The sequence below is a fragment of the Eptatretus burgeri genome, chromosome 3, assembly GCF_056783735.1.
Source record: "Eptatretus burgeri isolate ZD-2024b chromosome 3, Ebu_testis_v1, whole genome shotgun sequence".
Lineage (NCBI taxonomy): Eukaryota > Metazoa > Chordata > Myxini > Myxiniformes > Myxinidae > Eptatretus > Eptatretus burgeri.
The window spans coordinates 43,877,945-43,901,568 of record NC_140963.1 but is presented as its reverse complement, the minus strand read 5'-3'; the positions used below and the strand labels follow the sequence as shown (position 1 = coordinate 43,901,568).

Sequence of the window (23,624 nt, the reverse complement as noted above, 5' to 3'; positions counted from 1 at the left end):
TTACACGTGGAATTTGGGTGTTCTGGAAGGAAAGCCACGATATCTGTGGATCATTTAAAAAAAAAAACCAGATGGTGATGCTGCTACTGATAAGAATAATGCATTGAGTGATAATGCTAAGGTGAAACAACTTCGTGTTTCTCTAGATGGAACATTTTATCCACGAGATAGATTGGAAATTAATTGGGAAAAAAACGATTATGCTGAAGCATGCAAGTCTTACAAAAATGTATGTGAAAGTAATTGAAATAAAGAACCTATTTTGGATATGACAGCATTTAAAAGTTTCTATACAATCTATGCGTTTGACCTGAGTGCTCAAAAGGAAACTATAAAGCCTAATCTAGTGGATACTTCCCTATACATTGAAAGAGGAGAGAGTGAAGAAGTTGATTCATATTGTTTGCTTTTGGAAGAAACAGAATTACAGATTAATACAGATTATGGTGTTATGATTAGTCTCACATATTTTTTTTTAGATCCTCGTGGAGGATCTCTAAGTCTTACTCACGTTGTTGTTTTTTGTGGACATTTTTTGTTTCACAGCCTACAGTTTTCATCGAAACTTCCTGAAACTTGACATATATGTGTAGAAATACCCTGCGCGGACAGTAAACATCTCCGATTTTGAAAATTCCTCTGAGAAAAAAAAGTTATAACGTCAAAATATCTCCGCTAATGGAAATCACCTAAAAATTTATCTTCGAAACTCGGCAAGCTTTTTGAATTCTGTTTGCGCGAATCGAACAGGGCATTAACAGAGATGAATTACCACACATATGATACATCACTATGATGTCATAGCAATTTTAATGACGTCATTCCTATTTTTTGACATTTTTTGTTTCATTTGATTCACAGCCTTCAGTTTTCATCGAAACTTCCTGAAACTTGGCACATATATGTAAAAATACGCTGTGCAGACAGTAACTATCTCCAATTTTGAAAATTCCTCCAAGAAAAAAAAGTTATAATGTCAAAATATATCCGCTAATGGAAATCGCCTAAAAAATGATCTCAAACTAGGCAAACTTTTTGAATTATGTTTGCAGTTATTGAACAGGGCATTAGCAGAGATGAATTAACACACATATGATACATCACTATGATGTCATATCAATTTTTATGATGTCATTCCTATTTTTTGACATTTTTTGTTTCACAACCCAGAGTTTTCATCGGATCTTCGTGACACTTGCCATGTATATGCAGAAAGCCCACGCCCAGGCAGTAACCATCTCCAATTTTGAAAATTCTTCCTTGAAAAAAAGTTAACGTCATAATATCGCCGCTAATGGAAATCGCCTATACCATTATCTCCGAAACTAGGCAAGCTGTTTGAATTTTGTTTGCGGGAATCAAGCCAGGCATTAGCACAGATAATTTATCGCAAACCTGATATATCACAATGATGTCATATTCGTTTTATGACGTCATCATGAAGAGGATGAGGATCTTAGCACATTCGAGCTTGTTGTTAAATAATTGAGTGGTAAAGTACCAACTGGGGTATATGTTAATCAAATCAATCCTTAACTATCATCTTGTGTTCAAAATCAAAAGCCTTGTACGATTAATGTTAATACAATTCAGAGAAAAGGAGCAGTAAGAATTGATGTTTTGCTCACAAGAGAACAGGTGAAAATCTTGAACGATACTGGCTCACTTAAAATTAAAATGTCAAAACCAATGGTGAAGAAATATTCAATAAGAGAGACGAGTGGAGGAATTCTCCCATTTCTAATTCCTTTATTTGCTGGTTTAAGTGCGGCAGGAGCATTGATGGGTGGTATTTCAGCAGCGGTGAAAACTGCCAACGAAAGGAAGGCTCAACTCCGGGCTAAAAAGAATTGGAAAGACGTAACAAAGAGTTGGAGAAACAAATTAGTGGAAGTGGTGTAATTGCAGATTTTGCTGAAAAACTTGAAAGTCTGCCTGTAAAAGTGAGATTGTTAGTTGGAGATATGCTTTCTTCTATCGCACACACAAGCAGGTGTAAAATTAACGAAAAGGGTGTAATGGATTATATCTTTCTAATAAATAAATGAGCATTTATGAGTGGTTTAAAGAATTTGGAAAGAATATAACATCAAATTTACAACTTGTCAAAATATTGTAAGAAATTAAAAATTCATAATGTGATTATTTGTATGAGAGATGAATTAACAAACGTGTCTAAACATACAAAGAATATTATTATGAACTTAGAAGATAATAATGAGAACGGTTCTCATTGGGTTTGTATTTTTAGTAGTCAAGACAAATATTATTTTGATAGTTTTTGTCTTCCACCACCTGTTGAAGTTATAAAATTCTTACAGAATGGTGTTTATCAAACATTTCAAGTCCAATAATTAAATTCCAAGCATTGTGGTCAATTTGTCTATATGTGTTATTTCAACTCAACAAAAATAAATTTTTTAATGACATTATTTTTTATCGAAAACAAATGAATTATGTTGACAATAAAGCGGACATTATGCGGAAAATAAAACGGATTTCCATACCGGATCGGTCGAGGCCCGCGTTACCAACGACCGCCACCGATACCGTTGGTCAGCAGGGTACCTGTGGAAATTGTGCTACTGCTGTGCGAAGGAGGAGAAGGAGACGGGGAATGCGGGTCCAGAGGCAGTGGGAGAGGGGGAAGGGTAGACGTGTGGAGGTTAGAGTTGGAACTCTGAATGTTGGGACTATGACTGGCAAAGGGCGAGAGTTGGCTGATATTATGGAGAGAAGAAAGGTGGACATATTGTGTGTACAAGAGACCAAGTGGATGGGGAGTAAGGCGAGGAGCATTGGAGGTGGTTTCAAACTGCTCTACCATGGTGTGGATGGGAGGAGAAATGGTGTCGGGGTAATCCTGAAGGAGGATTATGTCAAGATGGTATTGGAGGTGAGGAGAGTGTCTGACCGAGTGATGAGTGTGAAGTTGGAAATTGAAGGGGTGATGATGAATGTCATCAGTGCATATGCCCCGCATATGGGGTGTGAGATGGAATATATAGAAGATTTCTGGAGTGAGTTAGATGAAGTGGTGGAGAATGTATCCAAGGATGAAAGAGTGGTGATTGGAACAGATTTCAATGGGCATGTTGGGGAAGGGAATAAAGAGGATGAGGAGGTGATGGGTAGGTACGGTCTCAACGAGATGAATGTGGAAGGGCAAATGGTGGTAGTTTTTGCAAAAAGAATGGAAATGGCAGTGGTAAATACATATTTCAAGAAGGAGGAACACAGGGTGACTTACAAGAGTGGATGAAAGTGCACACAGGTGGATTACATCTGAAGCAGGAGATGCAACCTGAAAGAGATTAGAGACTGTAAGGTGGTGGCAGGGGAGAATGTAGCTCGACAGCATCGATTGGTGGTCTGTCGGATGATTTTGGAGGTGAGGTTGAGGAAGACAGCGAGGGCTGAACCAAAGACCAGATGGTGAAAGCTGAAGGAGGAAGACTGTTGCGTGAAATTTAGGGAGGAGGTGAGACAGGTGTTGCATGGTGGTAAAGAGGGGTGGGATGATTGGGCAACTACAGCAGAAGTGGTGAGGAAGATAGCCAGGAAGGTAATTGGTGTGACATCTGGACAGAGGATGGAAGATAAGCAGACTTGGTGCTGGAACGAGGAAGTACAGGAAAGTATAAGGAAGAAGGGGTTGGCGAAAAAGAAGTGGGATGGCCAGAGAGATGAAGAAAGTAGGTAGGAGTACAAGGAGTGGCAGCGCACGGCAAAGAGAGAGGTGGCAAAGGCCAAGGAAAAGGCATATGGTGAGCTGTATGAGAAGTTGGATACAAAAGAAGGGGAAAGGATTTGTACCGATTGGCCAGACAGAGGGACCGAGCTGGGAAAGATGTGCTGCAGGTTAGGGTGATAAAGGACGCAAATGTGAATGCGCTGACAAGCGAGGAGAGTGTGTTGAGAAGGTGGATGGAGTACGTTGAGGAGCTGATGAATGAAGAAAATGAGAGAGAGAGAAGGTTGGAAGAGGTGGAGATAGCGAATCAGGAAGTGGGGTGGATCAGTAACGATGAAGTGAGGACTGCTATGAAGAGGATGAAAAGTGGAAAGGCGGTTGGCCCAGATGGTATACCAGTGGAGGCATGGAAGTGTTTAGGAGAGATGGCAGTGGGGTTGTTAACCAGATTGTTTAATAAAATCTTGGAAAGTGAGAGGATGCCTGAAGAGTGGAGAGTAAGTGCACTGGTTCCGATTTTTAACAACAAGGGTGATGTGCAGAGCTGTGGTAATTACAGAGGGATAAAGTTGTTAAGCCACACCATGAAGTTGTGGGAAAGAGTAGTGGAAGCTAGGTTGAGAGGAGAAGTGATTGAGAGCAGAAATATGGGTTTATGCCAGGAAAGAGCACCACTGATGCGATGTTTGCCTTGAGAATGTTGATGGAGAAGTAAAGGGAAGGCCAGAAGGAGTTACATTGTGTGTTTGTGGATTTAGAGAAAGATTATGATAGGGTGCCAAGAGAGGAGTTGTGGTATTGTATGAGGAAGTCGGGAGTGGTAGAGAAGTGTGAGAGGATGGTGCAGGATATGTACGAGGGCAGTGTGACAGCGGTGAGGTGTGCGGCAGGAATGACGGACCAGTTTAAGGTAAAAGTGGGATTGCACCAAGGATCAACTCTGAGCCCTTTCCTGTTTGCAATGGTGATGGACAGGTTGACAGACGAGATCAGACTGGAGTCTCCATGGACTATGATGTTCGCGGATGACATCATGATCTGTAGCGAGAGTCGGGAGCAGGCTGAGGCAAGCCTCGAGAGGTGAAGGTATGCACTGGAGAGAAGGGGAATGATAGTCAGTAGGAGTATGACAGAGTAGATGTGAGTAAATGAGAGGGAGGGTGGTGGTATGGTGCGGTTGCAAGGAGTTGAGGTGGGGAAGGTGGATGGGTTTAAATACTTGGGATCAACTGTCCAAAGTAAAGGAGAGTGTGGTGGAGAAGTGAAAAAGAGAGTGCAGGCAGGATGGAGTGGGTGGAGAAGAGTTGCAGGAGTGATTTGTGACAGAAGGGTAGCTGCAAGAGTGAAGGGGAAAGTATATAAGACGGTAGTGAGACCAGCTATGTTGTATGGTTTGGAGGCAGTGGCGCTGACAAAAAAGACAGGAAGCAGAGCTGGAGGTGGCAGAGTTAAAGATGCTGTGATTCTTTTTGGGAGTGACGAGGATGGACAGGATAAGGAATGAGAATATTAGAGGGACAGCGCAGGTAGGACGGTTTAGAGACAAAGTGAGAGAGGCGAGATCGAGATGGTTTGGACATGTGCACAGGAGGGAAGCGGAATATATCGGGAGAAGGATGCTGAGGATGGAGCCACCAGGTAGGAGAAGAAGAGGAAGGACAAATAAGAGGTTCATGGATGCGGTGAGGGTGGACATGCGGGTGGTTGGAGTGTCAATGGAAGATGTGGAGGATAGAGCAAAATGGAGATGGATGATCCTCTGTGGCGACCCCTAACGGGAGCAGCCGAAAGAAGAAGAAGAAATGACTTATGTTGGTAAAGATGGTTCTATCTTTGGTGTATCCCAAGAACTGGATATTGATTTATCAAATTATTACACAAAGGCACAGGCTGAACGACAGAAATATAGTATAACAAAAATATTAATATGAAAAATGCTTATAAATTCATAAATTATCCAAGCCCGACTGACGCGAATGACTTGGTGAGAATAAGTGATTTATCACAATATATATCCTTAATTAAAACGGCTGTGTATTCCAAAGATACAGAAGTGTTGATTTTATCTCCTGCTCATACAGAATTCACAGTTCCAATTCATATAAATTTTTATAATGAAGGGCGTATCGTTTTTATGAGAATAGAACAATGGGGGTATGATATGAATGATTTAGGGTATAATTGGTCATTTAAAATTGACCTCGAAGACCTGGAACAATTAAATCAGTCTCGTAAGGAAGAATATTATCCACTTGGTATCGAGAATGAGTTTTGTGGGGCCACGATTAGTAAACAACAAATAAAAGAATTTAATAAGGGTAAATATAATAATGGTTTTGCCCTTGTTTATATCATGAAAACAGAAAAAACAGGATTATATATAATAAGTAAGGAAATACAAAATGATTTAACTATGGGAAGATGGGGAGGTGTTTCATGTCATAATATTATTCTAACATATATTTCTAATACATAAATGACAGCAAGAAGGCTTCAAGAAAATGATCATTTCTGTGTCCAAGCATACCTTCAAGAAAAGGGTATTCGGTATTTTAAGAAATATGTTCTACAACATAAGAATGAGGTATTTTCAATAAAAAAATTGGTTTTATACTGATGTTAATGAACCAACAACTTTGGATTTAATTAAAATGTTAAATAATGAAAAAATTATAAAGTTAAGAAGACGCAAGACTCTTTTAGAAATTCAGAAGAAATTTTATTGGTTTCCTGTTGTAAAAAAATTTATTTTGGATACAGGAATAACAAGAAATCCTGATGAATATATGTATGATATTCTATGGGGTGTAAGTGATTTAAGGATAGTAAGGGACAAGGAAGGAGTTGAAGAAACTGAGACAAAGGAGGAAAAGGGGAAGAGAGAGAAGGAGGAAAGAAAGAAGAGAGGAAGAAAGAGATAAGGGAGAAGAGAGAGAAGAGAGAGAAGGAGGAAAGAGAGAAGAGAGAGAAGGAGGAAAGATCGAAGAGAGAGAAGGAGGAAAGATCGAAGAGAGAGAAGGAGGAAAGAGAGAAGAGAGGAGGAAAGAGAGAAGAGAGAGAAGGAGGAGAAGGAGAGGGAGGAAAGAGAGAGAATAAATAAATACAAAAATATGGAAACCAGTGAGATTAAAAAAAGATTGGAGGTATTACAGAAAATAAATTAATCTCAACGTACCGAGAAGGAAAACAAAGACTTGACAAGTCTCTTAGAAATATTTTCGACAAGACTATTAACACCGTTTTCAGGGAGAATATATAAACGAGAAAGTGGAGATAAGGATAATATTATTGATGATGTTGGTGTGATTGACTACAATTAAAGTTTTCTATTTTTTTCTTAAATAAATGGAGGAGAAAGTGAAGACATTTCTGAGGATTCTTTATGTTTTAAAAATTAAGGTTCAAATGTGCATGTTGGAAACTAATGAGGTTTTCACACTCTGTAGGAATTTTTTCTCATAAATAAATGAGTTACTAGCCAAACCCGCGCTCTACGTGAAGTTTCGAAAGTTCGGATTCGTTCGGACATCAATATATCCAGTGTTCACAATGTGATTTATCGAATTTCTTTATATACAATGTTTCTTGTTACATTTTTTGTGTCAAATTCACCTTCTGAGGTAGTCAGCATGTGCAGAAGAGGATTTTACATTGCAGACGCTGTTTTCTCGGAGTGGCATTACGCCTCTCATCGGTGACGGTCTGTCGCCGACAGACGTAATGACGTCAGCGAATGACCGAAGATGTCATGACGTCTTTACGGCTCTCAACGGTGACGTCACACGTCGCCATGCAAACGAATGTAAAAATTAGAAAATCACCAAAAATTCCCAAACCTGTCCATCTGGCACAATCTCACAAAGCCAATGCTGTTCATTAGACCACAGACCACCCGCATGCCGAAAGTGGCGAAAATCCGTCTGGCAGTTTCGGAGGAGAAACGTCAAATTATGCACAGACGTTTACAGAAATAATATATAGGATTGTCTCAAATGTAAAAAGAAAACTAATACTAAAAATATCTCATATTTTAAAAGTAAAAATACTAGGGTTATACAAAAAGGTACATGTTCGGTGTGTGGCTCAAAGAAGACTACATTTATCTCCAAACACAAACACGGAAGAGATATGCAAAAGTTTTTATCAGGAAGTAAATTTACAATTACTGGAATACCAGGGGAATTACATCTACCAGGGTATTCTTTCTGTGGTCCAGGAACAAACTTGGATAAAAGATTAGATGAGGCAGAAAATCCTAAACCATGGAGTAAACCCACCAATAGAGTTGATGAAGTGTGCATGAGGCACGATATTGATTATGGGAATACCACAACATTGGAAGAAAAGCATAACACCGATAGAGAAATGTTGTATAATTTGTCTCTGATATAAATCCAATTTTTAGAGAAAAAGTTTATAGGTTCATCGTGAAGAAGATGATCAGTACTAAATTGAAACTTGGGCTTGGAAATTCAAATAACTTATAGGCTCTAATGATGTCATTGAGATGGAAGAACAATTAGCTGATGAATTACAGAAACCAATCTTCACAAAGTTTCATAGAAGGAAGGTTTTATTCCAAGGAAGTTGATTATATCTGCTCCGCTGATGTGATTGAACTCAATAATGATAAGGGGTACAAGTATGCTTTAACCGTTATTGATTTGAGGAGTCGATTTGCGTGGGTTGTCCCTTTAAAAAACAAAACAGGTAATACTCTTATGTTAGCCTTTCAACAGATATTTAATAAAAGTAAGAGAAAACTTAAAAAAAATTGTGGACTGATGAGGGTAGAGAGTTCAATAACAAGACATTGATGAATTTTCTAAAAAATAACAGCATTACATTATACAGTTCCTTTAATGAAGGAAAAGTGGTTGTTATTGAACACTTCAATCACACTTTAAAAGAGAGACTATACAAAAAATTCATCCAACTCGGTTCTCAACAATGGTCGTCTTTTATTCAGGATATTGTAGATAAGTATAATAATAAGATGCACACCTCAATGAATACTAAACCATCAGAAACATTTACAAAATTAGAATATGAAAAAGAGATTAATGTCAGAAAGCCTAAGTTCAAAGTTGGTGATATAGTAAGAATATATAGGTGGAAATCTCATTTTGAAAAAAGATATACAAAGCGATGGACAAATGAACTTTTAAAAATTGTTACGGTTGTGTGTGTATATATATATATATATATATATATATATATATATATATATATATATATATATATATATATATATATATATATATATATATATAAATATATTGTTGCGGTTGTGATCCCTTGGGAGGACAAAGCGCATCCACATTAGTCTGTGGGCCTGGGCAGGGCGACCCTGCACCCTCCTCCCCCATTACTATACATGGCTGGTATATTTTTTTCCTTGGGATCTCCTGAGTGAGAAACAATGTTAACATGAAATATCTAGGGTTGGAATTGTACTTTATACACCTTATTGATAGGTACCCATAATCATGTGCAGCGATTTTCATACTCTGAAATTTTGCAGGTATGATTGCTTCGCAGCCTCCTCTCTCAGTTTGAAAAAATACATTTGTTGAATATTGTAAATTATTTGAAAGGTTATTCAATTGCCTGTTCAAAGGTGTATCAAATGTGCATTTCTGATGAGTATTCATCCAAACAGTCATGCAATCCTAATGACAAATAATCAAAGCAAACACTTCATCGAATTTCTCAATCTAATTAAGAGAACTTATTCTGATTATTTATGTCACCTTAAGTACTGTTTAACTATTGTATCTATTTGAGGGATCATTTGTAAAATTTTGAGGCCAAATTTGAAATCTTGTGACACCATTTCTTGTAGGATGTAATTGCTTGTGTTATCCTGCCATTTCTTGTTTGAATCGCCATTGCTTGTATATCCCACCATTTTCTGCCTTGCTTGCTTGATTAAACACATGTGGTATGAAGAACTGTCTTGACTTATCCTGTTCAGGTTTGGTCGGAGATAGCGCTCCTGGGGTAATTAACCCAAGTGGTTAATCGGTCTCTGATAGATGATAGGGTGCAGCGTGTAACGTTGGATTGCTCGGCCAATTGTCATCTCTTGCACAGCCACCGGCACATTTCCCCATCTACTTTAATCATCTCACAGGTACAGTAAACTGACAGGGCGCAAAGATCCGACAAGAAATGAGTGTTGTAGATAGTCAGTGTTGTAGTCCGTGGTCTTTTTTTTAATTTCATAGATGTGTCAGCCTGTTGGAGTTATCCAAGGTGATGACTTCACACTGGTGTCAAAGAGTTGGATTGGCGTCAAGTGTGAGCGATCATGCAACAAAGTAAATTAAGGAGCATCGTTGGTGGGAATTTTTAGCAGGTGGCACTCTCTTCGACAAAATGAACAAGACCAGGTGGGTGCCAGTTGGTTAGCAACTACTGTGACCAAACTGGACATTACTGAGGAAGCATCAGAAGAGGGTACAGTGGAGTCATCCTCACTGCCTGATGGCCTCTTTCCCCCCACCCCTTTCCCTTCCACCCCCCACCCCTTTCCCTTCCACCCCCCACTCCCCCATCCATAAGCCCGGTGTCCCTAATGGAACAAGCGCCACAGGACAGCAGGTCTGTGTCACCATAGCAGTAGGAAATAAGTGACCAGCCTGATGCGAGTCAGCAAATAAATGCCATCATTGCCATGTTTGGGAGAATGAGGGTTGGCATGGAGGTAAAATGGATATGATGCTGGCAGAGGTGAGAACTGGACAGGCAGAGGCAATGATTGGCTGGATAGGCTAAGGCATGACATGAGGGCTGGGCAGGCTGCCCTTGGCGGGAAACTGCATGCGGTACGAGAAGAGCTGGGCAAGGCGAAATTGGATGTGGCAAGTGTGCGGCATGAGATAGCGAGTTAGAGGGGGAAATAGACAGGTTGGCACGGGGGGAGAGGGGTAAAATAACTTAAGGATGAATAGCGACAGCGAACATGAAACTAAAGCAAGCGCGGGGGTGATCGGGAGTTAAAAAAGAAAAAAAAGGGAAATTATTACAATCAATAAAGAATGTAAGCAGAGATATGATGAGGTAATAGCCAATACAACAGAGATGGGGCAGACAATAGAGGGAGGAAAGAGCGCAGAAAATGGATAAGCAAATACAGGAGGAGAAAGTGGTGGTTCAAAAACAATTGGCAGGAACAAAGTGGGAGACAAGAAGAATTGAAGAAAGAGTGGAATTAACAAAGAGGGGGGGGGGGAGGAAAACACAGAGGATGTTAAAATAATTATTGATGAGGTAGAGCAAACAAGGGAAGAAACTGTAGAGAAAGTAAAAAGAGTAAAGGAGGAATTAATTCATTGCGTAGAAACATTGTTTCAGGACTGATTTGACACATTGCAGGTGAAGGCAGAGAGGGTGTGGACCCTGGAGGTGAATGAGGATGGGGTGGTTTCAGAAAAGGTGAGAATGGGTGAAAGGGACGAGATGAGTTGTGTGAATGAGAACATGCCGAGATTCGGTGAAATAAAGTACCTGGGTTTTTTTGGTTGTGTCAGGATGAGAGAATGTGGGACAATTGGTGACTCAGACGGGAGCGGCAGCTAGTTGGACTCAAAGGGGAGGGGGGTTGGCCCTTAGTGTGAACAATTAAGGGGGTTCGATGGATGCTGTACTGCAACGACCTCACCAGGGCCAGCAAACCGGATTCGAACCTTGGGAGCTTGATCAGTGCCTCTGGGTCTGTATAGTGGTGAAAGCAACCTGGGGGCAATTCTGGCAAAGTTTTTGTGATCTGCAGTAATGGTTGGGACCAGGATGAAGGTGGGTGCACATAATGGCAGCACTTAGTTAGCAGTGTGGCAGCTGAGTTACTGACAATGATGCGTGATGGCATCACATCATTAACAGACCTGATTTCAGGTCTAAAAATCTGCTTTGGCACACAGCAGCAGCAGCGGGCTTGTTGAGGCCCAGCTCATGGTGCAAAAGAGGAAGGTGGGCAAATTGATAAGAGAATTGGAGCATGATATTCACCGTGCAGTACATATCAAGCATTCGGGAATGGCAGCAGGCACCAAAGAGAGTCTGGCCTTGGACCACTCAAAACAGGCTCTGCCAGACTTGCACGGAAGGTATAGCACCTGACCACCATAGGAGAGACAACTGATACCGCAGCTCAATAGGAGGCAGTGAGGCCCTCGCCATGGGGGGGGGGCAAATGTCCACCAATTTCGGTGCAACAGATGGGACCCACGGGGTCTCATGGCTCCAGAAAAAATGGTCATCAGGGGCCTGCGTTGGAGGACATTTTCCAGACTTTAATTGACAAGTGGTTTGTGAGAATGGGATCATGGCAGGTGACTGATGGTGGGATCACGTGGCTCAGCCATAAGTACCCCAATTCCAGCGGTGGGAGAAAATTTTGAGTTTAGGAGGAATGCACCTTAGCCAGTGAGGTGTTTCTTATTGCGATTGGGTGGGTCACATAACCCGGGACTGGAGATGTCCCCATTGAGATAGATCTCGACCAACCAGTATGCCAACTCTGACCAGTGCACCCCAGACTAGCTGCCCCCCCCCAACACCTCCTTGCAGATCAATACACCAGCTGCTTGAAAGAAGTCATTGAAGGCAAATAAGACCTTTTGTTCAAATGTGTGCCACATGGGCTATGAAGACCATCGTGTATTGAGCGGCCACGTGGTCCCACCTGCAAATTGCGGCCAGTGGGCCTTTTTGTTTGTTGAGGCCACATGCACCAAGAAGACTGATTGTGCGTTGAGTAGCCATTTGGGCCCAGAGTCAGTATTACGAGCCCCCCCCCCCCCCAGGCCAGCAGAGTCCAAAAGAGGCTGATGGAGAATGAGTCAGTGCCAGGCAGTGGGAGCCAGCTCAAAGACTGTTCTGTTAAGAGTGATAGGCAGTGCCCACCTGACCAAGTTACCCTCTTCCCCATATGTATATGTGTACAGAGTGTTATCCAAATTTAGAAGTCCAAGTATGTGCTTACTGAAAAGATGTATAGCTTTCAATATGCAATGCATCGTTTTCTTATTTTCCTGAGCATAGGACCATGATTGTAAACTTCTATGAGGGTCAGAATAGGGAGGGGGGAGTTCTTTGCTGATAAGTGGGACCAAAATCTTGGGAACAGCCTCGGGAGAGGGAGGCTTAAAGGAGAGATGGGGGGGAGTGTCACAGTTGTGAGCCCTGGGGAGGGAGGACAAAGCACACCCAAATAGAATAAAGCTATTTATGTTTCAGTATTCTCTTTAGCAATTAAATATATATTGTATTCATGTGGAGAGATATGCATTGCAAATGTTTGTTAGCTTTAATACATGTTTTTTTTTTCCTTTCTACACCCTGGACTTGAACCATTTCACACCCAACACCACCCACACATCACCCCATTGTCACATCATTCATTCCCGCTCTAGAAGAGAATTATGCGCAACGGGCTCACCAACCCACTCAAAGGACAACACCTGAGCTTCTCCTTGACAGGAAGCCATCAATCACTGGTGACAGGTACATAAAAAAATTTACTTTCGTCCAACAGAGTGGCATCATCAGCATACCTTAAATTGTTGGTACATCTTCCTCCAACCCTGACTCTCGCCTCTATGACATCAAAGTTTGATTTCCCCATGATGTACTCACTATCAGGATTGAACAAGTAAGGGGAGAGAATATCAATTCCTGCACTCCTGCCAAACCCCTTTTCCAATACCAAACCATTCTGTCTCTCCATACTCTATTTTTCTGGCTTCTTATTAGAAATATAAGGTGGCCCAACATCCTCATTTCTCTCAACATAATCCATGTCAATTCATGATCAATATAATCAAAGTCTTTGCTATAATCTGTTAAACAGAGAGATGCCTTCCTTTGATATTCCCTTGCTATTTCAACGATCCACTTCGGATTTGCGATTGGATCCCAAGCACCGAGTCCTCTTCTAAAACTTACTATCTCAATGGGCATTTGTCGCTTCATGAAGTCTTCTATTCTGTGTTGAATGGTCTTTCATAATATCTTGGTAGCATGTCACATCAAGGCAATGGTTCCGTTATTTGAACATTATTTTGCATCTCCTTTCTTTGGTATTGGTGTGTTGACTGAATGATTCCATGTTTTGGACCATTCAATCCTGCTCCAGATTTGTGTACAGATAGATGTTAAAATTTGGATTGACTCCTCCCAAACTACCTTGAAGAGTTATATTGGAATTTTGTCAGTACCTGGTGTTTTTCTATTTCCCAGCTCTTTCAGGGCTCTACGTACCTCACATTCTATCACTCTTGGTTCTTGCTCATATTCTCTTTCTTTGAAGGTTGCCATCATATTGCTATCTCGTTTGTAGAGTTTTAGTGTACTCCTTTCATCTTTCTTTCACCTGTGTTTCTTCTGTCAGATCTTTTCCTGTTCTACTCATAACAAGGACCTCCTACATAACAATCCTACATCCAAACTTCTCTGTGATCTCTCTGATCTTTGAAAAAAGATCTCTTGTTTTTCTCACTCTGTTGTCACTTTCTATCTCTATGCATGCCTTTTTGAAATATTTATCTTTGTCTTTCATAACTTGTCAGTGGAAGTCAGCATTTTGCCATTTAATGTCCTCTTATCTCTTGATGCGCCTTTGGTTTTCATTTCTCTTGAAGTGCTTCTTCATCTGCCTACAATATTTATTGCCTCTTCTGACAGGTGTTTAGCCTTCTTCTTTCCACTGGTTTTTGGGATGTTGTTTTTGGCATCTTCTTTTACAATGTCTTCAACCTCTTGCCACAATTTGTCTGTCCAGCTCTGCAAAACTTTTATTTTTTAAACCCTAAATTGCATATTGTTTAGATAAGTTTTAAAGGTCATAACTGGTTGTAGTTTTTGATGTTTTTTTCACCTTGCTCAATTTGACTTGGAGGATTGCCACAAGTAATTCATGATCTGTCCCACAGTCTGTACCTAGCAGAATTTTGCCTGATTTTCTGGCACTTCTCTGTCTTCTGTAAATTAGAATGCAGTCAATCTGATTTAAATGTTACTCATCAGGTGAAGTCCATGTGTACATGGATTATTTGAACCATTTGTTTGCAATTATGAGATCATTCTCCACAGAGAACTCCAACATTCCCTCACCAGGCTCATTTTGAAAATCAAGTCCGTGCAGTCCTGCAATCCCTGGTGCTCCTGCTTCTCCAATTTTTGCATTCCAGTCTCCCATAATAATTATGTATTCGGACAGTGATTATGTCTTTGCAGTAGTTATCTCCAGATGGTGGTTACCTCCAGACGGTGCTTACCTCCAGACATGTCTGGACCATGGTTACGACCCTCCCCACACATTGCTTTACCGTGACCGTGACCTCCCCTCATGCTGCCTTCCACTCCCTTCCCTTCTACTGACTCTGCCTTCCCTTCCCTTCTCCTGACTCCACCTTCCCTTCCCCTGACTCTGCCTTCCCTTCCCTTGACTCTGCCTTCCATTCCCTTCCCTGACTCTGCCTTCCATTCCCTTCCCCGACTCTGCCTTCCATTCCCTTCTCTGACTCTGCCTTCCATTCCCTTCCCTGACTCTGCCTTTCATTCCCTTCCCTGACTCTGCCTTCCATTCCCTTCCCCTGACTCTGCCTTCCCTTCCCTTCGCATGACTCTGCCTTCCCTTCCCTTCCCATGACTCTGCCTTCCCTTCCCCTTCAACAATGCTGGGATCACTAAAAATGCAATCAGATGATGAATAATGCTAAAAGACAAGCAATCCTCAGGTGGGGATGAAACACATGACCATATACAGGAAGTGAACAAAAAAAAAATAGAAACACTAATGTAAAAAGTCACTTAAAAGGGCATTGCACCACCACGTGCCACCAGTATGGCCTGTATGTGCCATAACATAGAGTCCACAAATTCTGCAGGAAGGATGTAGCATCATTCTTCTATGAGAAAGTCAATCAACTCACACCTCTTTGATGGAGCTGGAAAATGCTGTTTGAGGTGTCATTACAGAATATCCCATAAATGCTCAATTGGGTTCAGATCTGGTGACTGAGAAAGCTATGGCATATGGATAACATCAGTGTCATGCTCATCAAACCATTGGGTGACCACATATGTTGCATGTTGATGCTGTGCACTCGTGTGTGTTGGTTGAGCTTTGTGTCATTGTATGTGTGCCATGCAGTGTTGTGTGCTTACCTTCTCATCCTGCCCACTTTGCACTATCCCATTTTTGCCATATCTATGAATGGATTGTATTGTATTGTATAAAGATGTCAATTATTTCTCGAGTTAGACCACAATCGAGGCCTTCACATACCATGCCTCAAGCACCAATCACTGAGTTGGACGTGTTGCCTAGTTTTCATTGGGCATGATGGCAAGTATATTGCAGTGGGCTTGATGCCTAGCTTGAGACTTCCGCTTTTTGAGAAATTGTGACCAGATTTCACTGAATAACGTGCAATAGCCAACCGACCTACCCTGTCCAGCCAGATTGTGCTTTTATGTTCTTCCAATCATAATTTCAAATTTCTCCCAGTTTCACCATTATATGGTTTATGACAATCCTTATACAAAGTGCAATATATCACCCTGGATTTACCACCAATTAGAATGCTGTATTTTAATTGATTGATAAAGCTATTATGCTACACCAATCTGTGCACGATGTATTATTTTGCCAATTCTTTCTGAGAGGTCTGTTTAATAAAGTAATATACACCATCAAATCGTATCCAATTCCTTATGTTTTGTCACACGAGGTTTTTTTTGAAGCCAGGGAGCAAACTGCTGTCATACCCATTATTCGACAATATGTTCTGTACTTATTTTATCTCTTTGGTTATGGCATCCCTAGATGATACCACCCACGTGCTGGATGCTGGTGTACATGCAACACCATGTTTATGGCCTGAGGCTAATTAAGTAATTATGCTTTTTTCCTGTTTGAATTTAAATCAGTAGGGTAGTGAGTAGTGCTTAGCACAATTTGTTGGATTGCTGTGTACTTTTAAATTATAAATATATACACAGTGCTGTTCAAAACTCTTAGGCCACCTTGAAAATAAACATTTTTATTGTCACATTGGCAAATTTTAAGAAACAAAAAGTGTTGTAATGATCATGTTTTATTGAAGAAACAAAAATGAATATTAATGCACTAAATTTCATTATTTGGTGTAAGCACTTCTTTCATGCAAAACAGCAGATGGTATCCATTTTGGGATGCTTTCCTGCAACTAGAACGGCACTCGTACAGTGCACGTCTTGCCTCGCGGGTTCATTCTGAACAAAAGTACCATCGTTAACTGAATACGCCACTATTTTGGCCCACTGCTATATTATGGCCCATATACCCACATCATGCATGCACCCTATTATGTCAAATAGTTTATTGTCATGGGTTATGAACATCATAAATTTAATTCTTCCCTCACATTGGGTCACAGATCAGATATAAGAAGTTTCAGAGTTTTCAAATAAGGATATCAATTCAACCAAATTATGGCTGGAATTCCACTTCTCTGATGACACCATCGTTATCACCCTATATACCCAATGGGGCGTTGATGACATATGCCAAGTTTCAATTTTTTTCGTCGAGTGGTTTTGGAGAAAATTGGATTTTTTTTCCTTTAATCCAATATGGCTGCTATACCATGTGACCGATAACATCATAAATTAAATTATTCGATCATATCAGTTCGTACATCAGATATATGAAGTTTCAGATGTTTTGGGACAATAATTTCAATTCAACGCAGCATAGCAATACAGGCATACACACATTGTTGCAGACCAGGTATCGGCGACGAGCACGACCGCTAGATGGAGCTGCAGAGTCGACTCCCCCGAACACCCGGTATCTAGATCGTACCTTTCGGAAAACTCCGACAGGTACGGGTCCGTTACCGGACCGTGAATCGTCAATATCTAAACCACGTGGTACAGGGTTATTTGTCAATCTTCAAAATACCTAGAAATCCACGTGGCGAGTTACCGAGTATACACACGATCGATGGCCCTCGTCCGAGTCGAGCCGTTAGCGTGCCCAACCCATGCGCAACCCGAGCGGACGGTTGCCAAAGTTCCGTCGGTCCAATCGTACATTTACCGTGGCAACAGCCTTTATAATTCGCCAACACGTGACACGCTAAGCCAATGGAAGAAACACAGAAATGAACTGATATATTTAACAAATGCATTTATTTATTATGGGGGGAAGGAGGGAAGCACGCAAGAAGGCAGAGTTTACCGAATATAGAAGGAATAGCAATTTATGCACAAGAACTTATGCAGTTTTACTTAATAGACTGGCGCCACAAACACACACACACGTACACCCAAGAACCGGTGGCCACAGCCTTTCTTGAGGCCTCCAGCTCAGAGGGAAAGCGAGCTGAAGACCAGAGCCTGCCTTGGACCTGTCCACCTTGTGTGGTCTTCGAGCTGGCAGGGTGGCGGGACTCAGACCTTTCGCGTGTAAGGCGAACGTGACACCCACTCATGTCAGGCGAATGCGATCTCCACTCATCTCACCCGTTTCTCTCTCTCCTGGTTCACCGACAGAGACACGGCGCGCAACCCTTGCGGTTCTGGTTGAGGAAGGATCTCTTGAGCCCTCATGTGGTCCGATCGCGCCGCACCCTTTTTCACCCTGTCTCGGGGAGGGGGGGGCGCCTCCGCCCTCCCCGCTCTCCCTCACTGGACGGTTTTGGCACACAGAATCGCTTGGCGCCGTCACTCGCCAAAACGAGCGGCATGTCTGTCGATTGGCCCGGGGGCGTGGTGACGTCAGGCGGAACGCCTCTCTCATCGTCACGGGGTCTGATTGGCTGAGCGGCGGCCACCCCACCCATAGCACACTGTTTGGTCGAGGTTCGCCGCGAGGCTCCTCCTTGAACTCCACCCACCATGGCGTCGGCGTAAGGAAGCGAGGTGAAGGTGAGGGTGATGCTGGCGTTGTTGTAGTTTTGAGTATATAAATATAAAAGAAAACCCTGACTATCAAAGTAACTCACAGCGCATGTACATTCATTCGCCCATTAAACGAGGGACGGGGACCCTAACTAAAAAACACATACTTATCGATATAACTGTTCTATAGGAACTGTATGTTGAGTGCTCACGGCTTCCAGATTTGCAACAATATATGTACATGCAGCATATAATATGCTGCACATACACTCATGAGGAGAGTTTGTTTCCTGGCATTGCCCGTGCCTAATATGCACCCCAGATAGTTTGATCAAAAGAAGGAAGAGAGGGGGAGGGGGAGAATTTTTCTTAATTTTGTGTGTTGTATATAATTAGGAATTCAGCATCTAAAAAGGCTGTGATGAATGTCCCATTCACACCTCCCCCCTCCTTGCTCCCTGAGTGTATAGCTCAGCCAATATGTGAACAGCACATATAAAAAAAAATTTTTGATCATTAACAGCCGTTTTTTTTTTTTTTTTTTTTAGCAATTACGCAAATATTGGTGTTCCCGTAATTGAAGCAACATATCTTGCATTCTAGTACATATTGATATGTCATCATACACATTATATACAGTACCCATAAATTTACATGACCGACAATACCTATCCTATACACGTGTGCATGCAGATGCATGCGCATGCACGCATGCACGCACACACACACTGGCATCGAAAAATCTGGCACGTAATCTCCTCGTCACACCACCTCACTCACTACTTGAACCTGCGAATGGTAATCCTGAAACCACCACCATGGTGACAAAGGGAAGGAGAGGAAGAACCTGCAGTGGAGAGTGGGCTGGTGGTGTGAGCGGGATGGAGAAACTTATGAAGGAGTGGAGACGAGGCCTGATATGAGGCGCGTGTGGCTTGCAGGCCCACATACCGCCAAGTCCACACTTGGAGGCTGTTCGGGTCTCCAGAGGATCGAATGGAGCCCTGGATGTCCATGGGTGATTCTGAGACAACATGGCTGGTAATTTGAGTGGGACAGAGAGGATAATAAAAGAGTCGAGACAAGGCCCGATAGGAGACAATGTGGATTGAAGGCCCGCATGCTCCAGACACCATGCGCTGGCTATTCACATCAGTGGAGGATATGAGGATGACTTGGCTGGGAAGGAAATGCTTGGCCGGGCACAGAAAAATGCTTTGCAAACAAAAGCCTTCAGACGTTTTGGCAACAGTTTCTGACTTTGCCAAGAAAATGGTCTTTCATGGGAAAAGCTAGTCGGCCTTTGCATTGACGTTGCCTCAGCGATGCTTGCCTCTCGTTCTAGATGCATGCCATTGGCCAAATAGTAGAATCAAGCCATAACCGGGACTCACTGTGTCAGCCACAGACAAGCCTTTTCTGCTAAGACCTTTCTTCCTGATGACCTGCGTAATTCACTGAATTTGACAATAAAATTTGCCAATTTTGTGAAGAAGAGCGCTTTAAATACGAGGCTGTTTGCAGCTATTTGCGCATATTTGGCAGCTGATCATGAAGCTCTCTTGTTTCACACAGAAGTCCCCTGGCTCTTGAAAGGCAATATTCTGAGTGGACTCTCTGACCTTAAGTATGAAGTACAAATTTTTCTTCAAGGCCAGAAAAACAGAACAATTGTACAGTACGTTCACAGACTAAATGTTTCAGCTTTCACTGGCATAACTTGTGGACTTTTTTGAGGCTATCAACAACTTCAATTCAAAGCTACAAGGAAGAAATGCAAACATCATTGCCCACTACAATGCAATCAGAGCTTTCATGGAGAAAATTCAGCTTTGGAAGTGCCGACTACAAGTTGGAAACGTTTCATTGTTCCCTCATCTCGATGAACGCCGAGCTGAAAAGGAAGATCTTGATCAGCATTATCTGGATCAAAAGAACAACATTATGTCTCACCTGAATTGCCTTGCTGAGGAGTTCATGCACTATTTTCCAGATGCCACCTTGGATAATCCTGTTTGGAAATTGGTGCAAAATCCATTCAACATTGCTGTGAATTCGTTGCTGGACCCTCTGCAAGAAGCCATCAAATTGAAGTGTGACTCAAGTTCAAAGGATAATTTCAAAGCCCCAAGTCTGGAAGAGTTTTTGGAGAACTACTTTCAGATTTACCCAAAACTTGGAGAAGTGCTGTGTTTGATCATTCCTTTTTCTTTACTTATCTGTGCAAACCTGGTTTTTCAACTCTCATTGTAGCAGCACAATCAGCTGGAAGTTGAAAGTGACTGGTGTTGCACCCTTTCATCCATCAAACCAAGAATTATTGTGCTTGTGAGGAAAAAAAAAAAAAAACAGTATCATCTGTCTCGTTAAATTAATTCGATTCAAATCACTTTAATTTGCAGTTTGATAGTTTCCAAATATTCTGTGTTGGTGGTTAGTCTTCATTAATATTTGAGATATCTGAGTTTGTGTCCGAGCAGGGTTGAGAGATGTAAACATGTTGTCCTGTGCTCTGATTTTGTCACTGATCGTATTAAGTACCTAACTAGCGAACCCTTCTTGCAAAGGGGGATGTCATCTTCTTGCTTAGGGAATGGTAGAAATAAATTTGCTTTTGTTTTATTTGTGAAGATTAAAGACATGAGCCCCTAATTTTATTGTGAAACTGATATTGTTGTTATTTTGCAACAGATTTTATTCACTCAAATTTTTGTTCTGTGTTCAAAAGCAAATTGCCCAAAAAAAGTCATTCGGTTAACTCCTGGTATACAAGTGTTGATTGAAATATCTAACATATAAAACTCATTCTGACCACTCAATGACTGGCTGACTGACTGATATTCATGTTCTGTACCTTCGGGGTGACATCGAAAGCTGAAATTTCGTGTGCCGACGCACATCGAAGCTGATACACTGGAAGAAAAAAAAATAATCACAGAATCTTCAGAAAGCATCCATAAATGAAAATATTCGTTATTGCTCACAATGCATGATATATATATATATATATATATATATAAATATATATATATATATATATATATATATATATATATAAATAAAAACATATATATATATATATATATATAAATATATATATATATATATATATATATATATATATATATATATATATATATATATATATTTTACGAATATACTGAAAAATGTGCAGCTCAGGAATCATATTAAATTCAAGAGAAAGCAAACTGAGCATTAAAAGGAAAAAAAACCACAACCTTTTATTGGGCCTGACGTTTCTGGAGCTGTCTAGCTTCGATCCTCAGAGGCTGTTGTGAAAACGATTTGCATTTGAAAATTCAGTTTGTATGAATATTGTCCTGCGTGTACATGTCTGACTGTCATTCCACCAATGAGGTTGAGGAAATGGAACAGAAGTTTTTATTGGCGTGTTGGCTTCTGGATTGGAGTCTGTATCCAGAGTGGTTGTTGTCATGGGCCTGCAATGTTTGCGTAGGTGTCTGCGTAGGGTTTGGTAAGTTTGGTTGAGGTCAACATGCCTGTTGATCAAGCGGTCATCAGACCATGATGCTTCAGTAACCTCATGGTTTGCCTTTGAGGGGGCCATCCCCATGACTGTGGCTTGTTCACAAGTGAAGGAGTGGTGCAGGGTATTGTTGTGTGCAGCGATGGCAAAGGATGTGTCGTGTCTGGTTTCCACGTGTTGGCAATCATTCTGGTGGCCAACCTTTTCCCTGTTTGACCCAGGCAGTGGCAGTGCAGTCATGACAGGGGATGTCATAAGTGGTCTGACATCTGTCTACTCAGTCTATTTTATCTTTTGGTTTTGGTAGCAATGTCCGAAGAGAAGAGTTGGGTTGGGTTTGTGGGCAAATGCGGACACCATGGGGCTGGAGCAGATGACTGGCAAGTTCAAATGCTGTTCTGATGTAGGGTACTGTGGCTGTCTTTGGGGCTTTGTTGTTTTGCCCCGCCGTGGTCTTGTTTTTTGCTGGCATTTCATGATTATCTGTCGGGGATAGTGATTGAATAGCAGCATTTGTCAGACTCTTTGGATTTTGCTGCGTCAATCTGCCCATCCACCACAATGCAACTTTTTGCACAGCTCATCTTGTGCCATAATGGCTACGGCACATAGATGATACATTTGTAATCATAAAGGCCAATCAACTCAAAAGCTTCCACACCCACCTAAACTCAAGGTCACCAGAGCTCCAATTCACTTGTGAAGTTGAAAAAGAAGACTCACTGGCATTCCTGGATGTCTTACTCTCCAGGAAACCAGATGGCCAAATATGTTCAGCAGTATACCGCAAGTCCACACACATGGACAAGATACTGGACGACAACAATGGCCACCCATTACGTCACAAGATGAGCTGTGCAAAAACACTACTGGACTGACCTAAGTTCCATTGTGATCATTGGGCAGATTGACGCAATAAAATCCAAAGAGTCTGACAAATGCCACTATTCAATCACTATCCCCAACAGATAATCATGAAATGCCAGCGAAAAACAAGACCAAGGTGCGTCAAAACAACAAAGTCCACAAAGACAGTCACAGTACTGCACATCAAAACAGCATCTGAACTTGCCAGTCATCTGATCCAGCCCCACGGTGTCTGCATTGCACACAAACCCAACTCTACTCTTCAGACATTGCTTCCAAAACTGAAAGATAATAAAGACAGATGTCAGACTGTTTATGACATCCCGGCATGACTGCACCAACCACTATGTCGGTCAAACAGGGGAAAGGTTGGCCACCAGACTGACGGAACAGCAATGCACAGAAGCAACACATTACTCATCCTCCACCATCGCCACACACGACGATACCCTACACCAGTTCTTTACGTGGGAACAAGCCACACTCATGGGGATAGCCCCCTCAGAGGCAAGCCACAAGGTTATTGAGGCATGGTGGTCTGATGACCACTCAATCAACAGGCATGTTGACCTCAACTGAACTTACCAAACCCGACGCAGACACCTACGCAAACATTGCAGGCCCATGACAACAACCACTCTGGACACAGGCTCCAATCCA

The 23,624-nt window shown here is 41.6% G+C and overlaps 1 pseudogene; it reads left to right on the top strand.

Moving 5' to 3' along the window:
• Positions 1 to 10,482: 10,482 nt before the first annotated feature.
• Positions 10,483 to 20,842, top strand: LOC147029783 (zinc finger BED domain-containing protein 5-like; annotated as a pseudogene).
• The last annotated feature ends 2,782 nt before the right edge of the window (positions 20,843 to 23,624 follow it).